General features: G+C 34.3%; 1 protein-coding gene across 4 annotated transcripts in view; it reads left to right on the top strand.

Moving 5' to 3' along the window:
* The window catches only part of LOC123535227 (homeobox protein cut-like 1), a 127669-nt gene that overhangs the window by 6309 nt on the left and 108951 nt on the right, over positions 1-12409 (top strand). The window lies entirely within an intron of this gene.

Here is a 12409-nt window from a genome sequence, read left to right as displayed (position 1 = left end):
TCTGGTCCTTTGGGATCCTTGAGTCCATTTGATTTTACTATTTTTATATCACAAGAGCAAGTCTTTGAGTGCTGTGGGGTGGCTGTAAAAAGTCTTCCAGTGCTTAGGCTCATTGATGTTATATTTGCTGGTCCTTTGGGACCATGGAGTCCATTTAAATTTTACTGTAGTAGAATTTCATTTAAGCTGATTCTAGGGGGACGTGAGGGATGTTGCACATTCCATTACCTCACATGAACAGACTCGGTCAAACCGAGTCTGCTATTGTTTTACTTGGTTACAGCGTTCTGTGCTTCCAAAGGATCTTCATGTAGATTTTATTGAAATTAGCTAATGCTGTCATAGTGTACCTGGCGTTACCTTTGTGAGATGATTATATACAATCAATCAGTAACTGTTTTATTTCTATTGGTTCAATGTGTACCTGGAATTACAGAAATGTATTGACTCACCCGTTATCCATAGGTAATCAACATTAGATGAACATTGATACATCTTTTAGTATATTACCCTGCCAGAAACTATTTCTTTAGCTGAGAGGTTTTTGTGTTTTGCATCGTTTTTGGAAACAAGCATCATTTAAAGGGAGGTAATTAAAGAAAACATTTTTCGTATTTCATTTGCTCCATATTTGGACTGCACATACAGCACACACACTTACAATGTCATACATACATTGGTACAAAAAAGAAACGTCAATCTTACTTGTGTTAGAAAAATACCTACAGGTGTAATGAATTTAACCTTTAGCATGCTAGATAAATTGTCGTCTGCTGGAAATGTCGTCTGCTAAAATTGTAAAGTTCATTCAATTTGCTCCAAAATTGGAAGAAATATTGTCAGAGTAGCAAACAGCTTGGAACCTGATCAGACGCCGATTTAATCGGCGTCTGATCTGGTTCCAAGCTGTTTGCAAAGGCTGTTAAATTCGCCTGCAGCAGGCTAAGGGTTAATATTTTATCGAAAATCTCTAGGTAAAGAAATATTTGTAAATATTTGGCTTTTGTTCTATAAAAATAAATGGAGTGGTTTTTACCCAAATTCAGTTGAAGGATCTTTGTCTGGGAGAGGTTTTTACCCAGATCTTTGTCTGGGAGAGGTTTTTACCCAGAGCTTTGTATGGGAGAGGTTTTTACCCAGAGCTTTGTCTGGGAGAGGTTTTTACCCTTTTATCAATAAGGGAGTCGGTGGTGCTACTTCCAGCATAGACTGTCTGCTATGGCAAGTGCTATGGACTCAGCAGGAAATAAGTTTTTTCAACTTTCTTTGAGGACCCACATTAAACCTTTACATCTTATTTTGCCTATTTCCTGGAACCTGGTTACAAGAAATGAAAATGGGACCAAATAGCACCAGGTAGTTAGTACATGTGTATAGGTAGAATTTCATTGTAAAAGATGCTACTGTTTGATATGAGAAAGTGATGTAAAATTCTTTTTAAGATTATGGAATCTGACAGTGTATTAAACAGTTTTTAGCCCACCATCATCAGATGGTGGGCTATTCAAATCACTCTGCGTCCGTGGTCCGTCGTCCTTCCGTCCGTCCGTCCGTCCGTCAGTCCGTCCGTCCTTCCGTCCGTTAACAATTTCTCGTTATCGCATCTCCTCAGAAACTGCCTGGGGGATTTTGACCAAACTTTGTCAGAATGATGTATTGGTACCCTAGTTGTGTCCCCCTGAAAATCAGACTGGTTCAACAATTTTTTAGTAAGTTATGGCCCTTTGTTTATTTCAATAATTTACATAGATTTATATAGGGAAAAACTTTGAAAATCTTCTTGTCCAAAACCACAGAGCCTAGGGCTTTGATATTTGGTATGAAGCATCATCTAGTGGTCCTCTACCAAGATGATTCAAAATATTTCCTTGGGGTCTAATATGGTCCCACCCCGGGGGTCACATGGTTTATATAGACTTATATAGGGAAAAACTTTGAAAAACCTCTTGTTCAAAACCACAGGGCCTAGGGCTTTGATATTTTGTATATGACATCATCTAGTGGTCTTCTACTAAGATTGTTCAAATTATCCCCCTAGGGTCAAATATGGCTCCGCCCCGGGGATCACATGGTTTACATAGACTTACATAGGGAAAAACGTTGAAAATCTTCTTGTCCAAACCACAAAGCCTAGGGTTTTGGCATTTGTAATGTAGCATCATCTAGTGGTTCTCTACCAAGTTTGTTCAAATTATCCCCCTAGGGTCAAATATGGCCCCGCCCTGGGGGGTCACATGGTTCATATAGACTTATATAGGGAAAAGATTTTAAAATCTTCTTGTCAATAACCTACAACATTCAAATTTGGACCACATGTATGGTTTTGAGTGGCAAGATGAACCTTGACATGAGTTGACCTTGATTTTGACCTAGTGACCTACTTTCACATTTCTGTAGCTACAGCCTTCAAATTTGGACCACTTGCATAGTTTTGTGCACTGAAAAAAACTTTGACCTTGACTTTGACCTAGTGACCTACTTTCACATTTTGAAGGTACAGGCTTCAATTTTGGACCACATGCATAGTTTTGTGTTCTGAATTGGAATTTGACCTTGATTTTGACCTACTGACCTACTTTCACATTTCTCAAGCTACAGCCTTCAGATTTGGACCACATGCATAGTTTTGTGTACCGAAACAAACTTTGACCTTTACATTGACCTAGTGACCTACTTTCACATTTTTGAAGGTACAGGCTTCAAATTCGGAACACATGCATAGTTCTGTGTTCCGAAATAAAATTTGACCTTGATTTTGACCTTGTGACCTACTTCCACATTTTTGAAGGTACAGGCTTTAAATTTGGACCACATGCATAAATTTGTGTTCTGAAGTGTTATTTGACCTTGATTTTGACCTAGTGACCTACTTTCACATTTCGTCCTTGAAATTGATCTAGTGACCTACTTTCACATTTCTCAAGCTACAGCTTTCGAATTTGGACCACATGCAAAGTGTTGTGTACGGAAATGAAATTTGACCTTGAGCTAGTCAGTAAGTCTTGAAATTTGGAACACTCAAAAATGGCACATTGGTGGGCGCCAAGATCACTCTGTGATCTCTTGTTACAATATACCCCATTGTTCAGCCTTTCTGACTCATAATTGCCTGGATCAGGGAACTGAGTGGTGTAACCTAGAACTGAACTAAGTTTGTTATTAAATAAAAAAACATTAATGTCAGTTTGCCACTGTTACATAATCAAGGCTGAACATTAGTTTGCAATAATGTCTAATAACATACGTTATTACTTAATTAATACAGATGATTTAATAGGATTTCAGTTTTGGAAAAAATATTTTAGTATTGCTAATTTTATGGAAATAGGCATGAAGTTAGGTTTGTATAATTATGAGACAAAAGCAATATTTCAAATAGTATTAAGTCATTTTAAAAGGCATTGAGGTTGAGGGCATTAAAAACTATATATTAAATAAAACTAATCTGATTCATTGAAATGTCCTCTCCCAGTTTTATTCAAATGTAGGTAATTGCATGGCCCCTTTAAGGGCCAGTGAAGCTAAAAATAGAAAAAACCTTTTAACAATTCTCTTCATTAACTGCTTGATGGATCTTCTGTAGCATTGTTGTAAGGTCCTATCTGAAGATTATTCAAATTGGGGCACTTGGTCCCTTTTGGGACCGCTAGAGGTAAACATAGAAAAACCTTTAATCAATTTCTTCTGATTAAATGCTTGATGGATCTTCATCAAACTAGGTCTATAGCATTGTTTTAAGGTTGTCTCTTCATTTTGTTCAAATTGGGGCACTTGACTTCTTTTTGAGGCCACAAGAGCTAAAAATAGAATTACCTTTAAACAACTACTTCTGATTTCCTTAATCTGGTATAATCTGATATAATATAAGGGGCTACTGGAGCTAAAAATAGAAATATCTTTAAATGATTTTTTCTCATGAAACACTTGACTGATTTTCATTAAACTTTGTCCATTGCATCCTCCAAAGTCAAAATCGAGAAAATTGACATTAAGTCAGTTCAATAAGTATTTTTAAAAAAATCATTTGTTGTGGTGATGATGTGGCAGTTTGGTACTAGTGTTGGTCTATATATTATTACATTCTGTTGGGGGTAAACAGTGCTAAATTATGTTTATGGTACCATAGGGTACATAAAAAGATTGCAGTTATTAAGATATACTGTTTTGTTAAATATTTATTCATTTTGTGTCTGTTTATGACACAAATATGTCATTCTATCGTACCTGGTACATTAACTTTAAAAAAGCAGGGGAAAAAACAATTCAGCAATAATTTTTTAAAAACTTTAATGAAATAAAAATGAACTTAATTCAAACAAAGGAGCCGATTTCTATTCTTTATTCTATTCGCATACATTTGAAATTATGATAAAAGTTATAGACATGATTGATTATATTGACATATGGAATATTTACCATAATTTCTTCTCTGATTTGGCTATTTTATGCTAATTACACAAAAGATGAAAGATCTTGAAAAAACACTTATCAATAATTAAGTATTGTAAAATGGTAGATGCATCAAAATTTACGAATATAAAAATAATGCATGTTATCATTTGTAAGTTTTGCAGGTGAATTTGAAATCAGGACGACCCTCCCTAATGATTATTGATTGATATTATAATGCTATTAATGTGATTAATTGGTGAATAATCATCCAAAATCAGATCTATTATCTATGTTTTGTCAATTTAAATTTTTAGTCATAAATAATACCAAGTTTAATGTTATATATTATGAAAATAAAAGGAAATACGTTTTTTTAATAGTTTTTGTACGCCCAGGAAAGGGAAAGTATTATGTGATCACCTGTGGCGGCGGGCAAGCAGGTGGCTGATGGCATCCGCAAAAGTTGTCTACTCTTTAACATGAGCAATTTTTTTTTTTTTTTTTGGTTGGGTTTAACGTCGCACCGACACATTGTAGGTCATATGGCAACTTTCCAGCTTTGATGGTGGAGGAAGACCCCAGGTGCCCCTCCGTGCATTATTTCATCACGAGCGGGCACCTGGGTAGAACCACCGACCTTCCGTAAGCCAGCTGGATGGCTGCCTTGAGCAATTTTTATCCAGCGTTCACCAAACTTGGTCACACTATAGGCTTAATTTCTCAGGTCAGATTCGATCTCCCAAGTCTCTGAAGTTATGGCTGTCAGATTACTCAAAATTGTGAAAATTGACAGTTTTTCCACTCTCTAACTGGAGGAGTTCTTATCCAGTGTTCACCAAACTTGGTCACAGTGTTTACTGGCATACTGTCTCAGCTAAGTTCGATAACCAGCTGGATCTCCCAAGTTTTTAGATCACCTGAGCCAAAGGCTCATGGTGAGCTTTTGTGACCGCTCAATGTCTGCGTCCATCACCAGTCATCCGTTGTGGGTCATGCGTCTGTCAACAATTTCTAAAAAAATCTTGAAAACCACTGGGCAGAATTACACCAAACTTCACAGGAATGATCCTTGGGGGGGCCCTTTCAAAATTTTTCAAAGAATTGAATTCCATGCAGAACTCTGGTTGCCATGGCAACCGAAAGGAAAAACTTTAAAAATCTTTTTGTCCAAAACCGCAAGGCGTAGAGCCCAGGTGGTCACATGGTTTATGTAGACTTATAAAGGGAAAATCGTTGAAAATATTCTTGTCCAAAACCACAGGGCCTAGGGCTTTGATATTTTGTGTGTGACATCATCTAATGGTCCTCTACTAAGATTGTTCAAATTATTCCCCTAGGGTAAAATATGGTCCCGCCCTGGGGGTCACATGGTTTACATAGGCTTATATAGAGAAAAACTTTAAAAATCTTCTTGTCCATAACCTACAACATTTGGACCACATGTATAGTTTTGAGTGGCTAGATGAACCTTGACATGAGCTGACCTTATCTTGACCTAGTGACCTACTTTCACATTTCTGTAACTACAGCCTTCAAATTTGGACCACATGCATAGGTTTGTGTACTGAAATAAACTTTGACCTAGTGACCTACTTTCACATTTTTGAAGGTACAGGCTTCAAATTTGGACCACATGCATAGTTTTGTGTTCCAAAATGAACTTTGACCTTGACATTGCCTAACATTAATTTTACCTATAGCACGTTCATTTCTTCACCAAATCTATTCTTATTTATATTTAGTCCTTAAGATCACAGTCAAGTTCAGTAATGGGTAAAACCAGATCATTAGGTTAAGAATTATTGATATGTTAAAAAAAATACCATGTTGATATATAACGTAAATGTCCTTGACCTTGTTCTTGCATTTATCATTACATGATTAAGAGCAGTGGTTCTCAGGTGAGCAGTAAAGGGCCATCATTGCCCTCTTGTTAAGATATTCACTGAAATATTATCATTCTGATAACTTATAGAACTTAACTATATTTATTGAAAACTGGATATCAAGTGTCAACTATAGAATTCATCCCAGCTCAATGAAAAACATATAAAATCTACTCACGTCCTGATGGTATCAGTATTGGCGATATATTTTATATTTAATGAAATATGTATACAATATAAATAGGGATATTTTATTTCTTGTAATTCAATCACATTAAAATTTAAAGCTTAAATTATGCAGAAAAAGATGAGATAGTATCAGTACCTTCTTGCTCCATTGGGTTTATGCCGGAGAGTGATACCGTTTTTATTTGGCTCCAGTTTCGGTGAAGTTTTTGCCTGTTGCATTTAACACTTTATTGTACTTATCAATTACAATAAGAATGTTTATAGAATATTAGGTCACTGCGTTTTAGAAGGAAACTGTCTGAAATGCATTCAGGAATGGAATTTTAGGACTGAGAGCAAAAATTTTTGTAACTTTATAAAAAGAAAAAGCTTTTTGTCTTTGATAGAAGAGGTCTGTCAGGGAATAACTTTCGTTCGTAGTTTTATATATTATATAAAAAAAAAAAGATCGTTTCAAAATGATACGGTAACATTGTGCATGATGCATGCAGACCGGTGAAGTGTATTTTTAATCAAACTGTAAGAAATTATCAACTTTTTTATCATTCATAAATTAATGCGGGTGATATTTATTACTCGGTAAACTACGGTAGAAAATGGATCGCTAGGTGTCTTCCTCCTATCATTGATCACATTTTCTCAGTCTGCCTTTTTATGTACTGTCATTTTGATGTATTTTAGTATTGCAAGTAAGCAATTTACTGAATATTGATTAACGTCTCTGCATCCATCATTTTTCAAATGTATCTTCAAAATCAAACCTGCGATTTGTTATTGGCAAAGTCAGTGAATCGTGGCTGGATTTATCAAATTTGAACGTATTTATCAAGTCTTATAGGCAGGTAGTTCGGTACACTTTCCAAACCCAAAGACTAGAACAGCTGTGCAGAGAGAATCCAAAAGAGCTCAGGATTTTGTCACTAATTGTGGTAGGACTGTGTAATGCAAAAATAGTTCGGTAAAAAAAAGTGCCAAATTTTTTTTGGTTGTCCTACAGTTATATTTTGTCTTATTACCGGTACAGTATTTGAGTGTTGCTGGTAACTATTTGTTTGAGCATTGCAACAATTTTGTTTGTAATGACGTAGTAAAATTGGGGAGTAGTATAATGTGGCAACTGTTAAGGGGTAGAGTGTAAGGGATCGTTTTCCATTTCGTTTTGATAGGCTGTAAAACTTCAACGTTACTGCATGAAATCCCTTACATGTTACAAGTTATATATTAAATTTGAACTGGGGCAGATAAGGTGTTGTTTTGATCCAGGTATTATCTGTCGATGATCTGTTATCATTTTGACATACTATCAGTCTTGTCTTTAAAATCCATGCGTATGATTAGTAATATAGTAGATGCCTGATCGGGAATTTTAAATTAGTATTTGAAGCAGGCTACGATGTATTTGGTCTTAATATTTTTTTAACCATCTTTCAGAGTCGCCCATATCAATTAATATTTCATAGCTAAGTATTTGATACACATTCTGCGCATTTGTCTGATTTGAAATTTCAAACACGAATAGCGTTCATGAAAAAATGGACAAATACAGAACATTTGGCTGGTATAATTGATCACACCCTGAAATTTCACGCTTCGCGGACAAATGAAGCGTGAAATTGGATTTGCATCGTCATTCAAATCAAACTTACTGCAATAATCGTAAAAATACTGCTACAATTGATAAAACTTGTCTTTAGATTAATACGCTCAATAAGTGACAACTGATGGTACAGCGTTTTATACCTGACTGCATCAGGACCATCATTTTACTGTTGTTTGATTAAAACTGTGTTTGATTTGAGCGTGTTCAAGCCTCATTACATCATTGATAGGCCTTCTTGATTATTCTTTTATGTGAATGAGATGACACTTTGCCATGAAGTATAGATCATAAAATAACCAAGTTGATCTTGGTAAAATAACTATGAATGTCCTTTTTTTCTGAAAAATTAAATTTATGGATATTTGTGGCATACCACCAGAATTATCCGACATAAGGTATTGTAATTAGAAATATTTTGTTACTTCATTCAACATTAAGTGGATTTTTTTAATGTTTAATTAAAATATATAGATAATCATTTTAATATTAATGTTGAAATATATATAAAAAAAAAGTGTCTGATCTACAAGAACACCAGTTGTGTTTTACAAAACTAAAAACGTTAAATTAGCTCCGAATTTGTAGGGAGTCTCTGATATTTCTTGGACAGGAAGAAGTGTCGGTTTCTGCTGAGTCAGGCCAACAACTTATCTTCTGTATTTTAGTCAAAATTTTGACATGAAAATGAGACAAACTATTATTCACCATGTTGAAGACGAACGTATAGAGGAAAAGTGATAGGGAACTTTTAAAAAGCAACATTCCTATGAATATATATACTTGATCAATTAAGTTTATCAGCATGTTTTAATGTCTGCACTTAAAAATTCCACAAATCAAAAGATTTTCATGGACCGATTTAAGGATCAGATCAAGGGTTAATCTCTGATACGAAGTGACTGATTCTTTTCGTACTTAGCAAATCGCTTATTCTGATGTTTACACGGGTGTCATCAATTTTAAATCCTTTTTATTTTGAGTGAAAGTGGATCATTGCTGACGCTAATTCGAATAATCTGGCAAAATTCCGATAAAAATGTTTGACTGTAGAATCAAGTTTATCCATGTGTTTGTTTATATTACGGAATTAATCCGGACTCAGTAGCAATGTAGTTATGGTATCAAAAGCATTCGGTTAGTAATAATTGATTGGCAATCACCGAAATTCCGGTTGCGCCCCTCATCCGAACATTTTAGTTACATGATTAGAGATGAACTTTGAAAGACTTTGAAGGATGCTTAAATCCGATCAAAGATTAAAGTAGATAAATAAATTAAATAGAGAGATGTCTTGTTGATTAACTTCTTCTGATTATTTACATGATTGTATTGATAAAATTATATCATATCTATCAATATTCGTATGAAGTGCATTAACTTTACAAATATCAATGAGCTTAATCTTTGATACAGCAGTCAGCCGACCTTCATGGAAAACTGATGTTCATTAGTTCGTATGTATTTTATTTTTGTATTTGCTTTTATATTTTCATGTTAAATTTTAGTCCACTGGAGCCAAAGGCTCAGTGTGAGCTATAAGTATATTTGTGTACTCCAGCATATATGTCAGTTTATCCATCATTATTCTGGTGTTTTAAAGCTACTTTTATGGACAAACATGCAATGTATTTATGATCTGCACATACTTTAACCCTTAGCCTGCTGGCGATAAGTGATTCTGCCTTTGTGACCAGTGCAGACCAAGATGGTCTGTACTGTTCGCTATTCAGTCTGTAAATTTTCAGTGAACACCCCTTCGAATAATAAATGGTACTGCCCATATTGAATGATGGACCAGTCCATTTTAGAAATTTAGCAGGCTGAATTAACTGTTAATATTGGTAACTTTATGTGGGGACATACTATTTTTTTCTGATAAATGTTATATTTTTTTATTTAATGCCAAACAATTAATCAAAGTTCTGTATTATTTTAAGTATTTTCTAGCTCAGTTTATTTGTTGAGTAAGAGAGTCTGGTAACAATTATAATTTTATGTTTCATGAAGGTTATTGAAGGAAAACAATAACCATAAGTGGTTTAAGGAAAAAAATAAAAACTGAGTGAGCGATAATTAATGATTTATGAAAAGGCAAAAAGATAAAAAATATATGAGGAAAAAAATATGCGGACTTAATTGCAGAGCGTATGATTTATATTAAATCACTAGCATTAATAGGAATTATTGTAATGACTTAACATAAATTTGGCGTCCCTTTTCCATTTTGTCTGCAGGGTTGACGATTTTACGCAATTTCAGACTGTAATGTTAATTATTAAGATATAATTTTTCTCCAGAATAATTTTGAAGACATATAGACGTTTGGAGCCTGAGTGATTATTACCGAATTCTGCTTCTTGACTTCGGAAGAATGCTGATGTGTTATGATCGTGATTTATATATCCTGTTATCTTTAGTTGATTTAAGAAGAATCGTGCATTTCTGAATCGGTGATTGTCTCTAAGTTACTGACTGGCATAGCACTTTTTGCCATTAGATTTGTTTAAATAAGTTCACTTTCGGTATCTTTGCTTGTATCTAGCTTGTTTCAGTGATACCACCCATGACTGTTATAATTCCTTACTTGATCTGTGGAAAAACAAAACAAGAGAATGGAAGTTAATCAAAGTAATGTGGAATTGGGAGGTACAGGGGTGGGGGGGGGTTAGTATAACTGAAACTTAGTATTTATCCCTGTAGTATTTTTTATCTTTATGTATCAAAGTATAAAATATTGACAAAATTAAGATCTTAATTGTAGTTTATAATTATATAATTAAAGAATATAATACTCATGTACTTTACATCCCCAAATAAAGAGTTCTTGAAGCAATATTGCATTTTGCAGAAAGACAGAGTCTATTTAGGGATGCAAGTAAAAAAAGGATTTTTTAATTTGTTATTATTTCAAATAAAGTCCATATAAACTAGCAGCTATAATCCATTAATTTTAGAGAATTAATATTAACATTTTCTTACCAAAATAACAATTTTTGGAATTCATTTTTGGGAAAGAGGTGTTCACTGGTGCAGAGCAATTATATTTGTGGTAGGGGAAAGGGTGCTTGGAAAACAGAAGTCCCTTAAGATAGTTTTTTTTAGGGAATAAGAGGTCAGTCAATATCAACCCTTACCCTGCTAAATTTCTATAATGAACTTGTCCATCTTCCAATTTGGACAGCACCATTAACTGTTAAAAGGGGTGCTTACCAAAAAGATACTGGTTGAATTGCGAACACGGCAGATCATGATCAGACTGCATGGATGTGCAGGCTGATCATGAGTTACACTGGTCGCAAAGGCAGAACCAATCATGTCCAGCATGGTATTAAGGGTTAAATTATGAATCACCGATTCAGAAATAGTCACAAAAAGTGTCCCGACATTGAAAGCTGTAGAAAAAGACAAGCACCAGTGTCACTCAATGTAGTAATGATTTTATAACTTTATAAATCTAAAAATTTCATTGAAATACTGTGTGGGCTGCTACATGCCGTCAAATAAATATACTATAATATCAGTGTCTAAACATGACATTGTGTAAATTTAATGTCATAAAGCTTCTGTCAATTGTTAAAGTATTGTCCCCTAATCCCCTAACCTTTAAGCCCTTTATCTATAGCGAATAGTGAAATTGTATACGGTCAAATGAAAACCCCCTGTCACCCCTATTTAATTTATCCTTAAATCTCGATCATTACTATTGCCGATACTTATGTCACTGAGAGAGTGGTTTGATTGGCTACTTGAGATTTCGTACTAGGGATTTATAAGTGGTCGAATTGTTCACAATTGATCAGATTCATTCGGAATGAATGGTATTTTAAATTTGTATATAAAGTTTGCTTTGCCGGATACGTGGACAACTTGAGATTTGGTAACGTTAAGGTTTTTTATACCCTGTTTTACAAGTGCTACTTAATTGGCAATTGATTTAAACAATAGCGCTCTTTTTCTGAATTTATGATTGAGACATGCATGTTGTAAGTTCGATTAAGATTTAAGTGGTTATCACTCCTAAAGTGAAATCAGTTACATACTTTGTCATTTAACTCTTAATCTTTTATTTCCTTAAGAAGAAATATTTATATTTACAGGAAAAGTTCAAGAAAAAAAAAAGATTACTAAAGAAGTATATTGTACTTTTACGACACTCTGATAGGTTGTAGATGTATATGATGTTAAACGTAGGATATACGTGGGAATGCAATAATGCATTTTGTAAAACCAACATTTTAGGGTTTGAACTTAAGAATGGATGCAAAAATGTGAGTGATTTTGTCCAAGCTCACAAAATTTTGCAAGTGCAATAAATTGAAATAATGACGATTTTCATTTTCTT

This window comes from Mercenaria mercenaria, chromosome 12, assembly GCF_021730395.1.
Source record: "Mercenaria mercenaria strain notata chromosome 12, MADL_Memer_1, whole genome shotgun sequence".
NCBI classification, from domain to species: Eukaryota; Metazoa; Mollusca; class Bivalvia; order Venerida; family Veneridae; genus Mercenaria; species Mercenaria mercenaria.
This window is presented reverse-complemented; position numbering and strand designations above follow the sequence as displayed.